Source organism: Pygocentrus nattereri, chromosome 18, assembly GCF_015220715.1.
Source record: "Pygocentrus nattereri isolate fPygNat1 chromosome 18, fPygNat1.pri, whole genome shotgun sequence".
NCBI classification, from domain to species: Eukaryota; Metazoa; Chordata; class Actinopteri; order Characiformes; family Serrasalmidae; genus Pygocentrus; species Pygocentrus nattereri.
The window spans coordinates 11,087,458-11,088,020 of NC_051228.1; positions in this window are offsets into that span (position 1 = coordinate 11,087,458).

Sequence of the window (563 nt, forward strand, 5' to 3'; positions counted from 1 at the left end):
ATTAAATGTTAATGCTGACTAATGTATGTGATTAAAATTACTGCAACAGTTTATATTTAGATTAACTTTATTAAAACAAGCTTCAGTAAAAAATGCTTCAAAATATGGAAACATTTTGCATCTAGGTAAACGACTGTGAAGAAACAAATAAGAATCGCAAAGACAGAATTTATAAAAAAAAACAAAAAAAACAAAAGACTGACTGGACATACAGGCTATTACCTCTGGAGTGCAAGCACACAGTCAAATGAAAAACTCAATCTGACAAACACTGTTAGTTTTAGATGAGTCTGTATACTATATTCCAACCAAAATGTATCATGAGAACCAAACAATGGCACACAAACATGTAAATCACCGCAACACTCACTGTACTGTTAAACGATTTATCGTCAGGTTTTCATCCTAAATACATCTGATAGCTTGCTAAAGGTGAATTCTGACTCAAACTGGTTTGATCATTTATAATACAGCTCCAGTATTATGGTTTATAGTAACAGCCTAACAAAAGACAGAACAGGCCCGTTTTGAGAAATGCAGTCTACAATAAGGACGCACCGCCG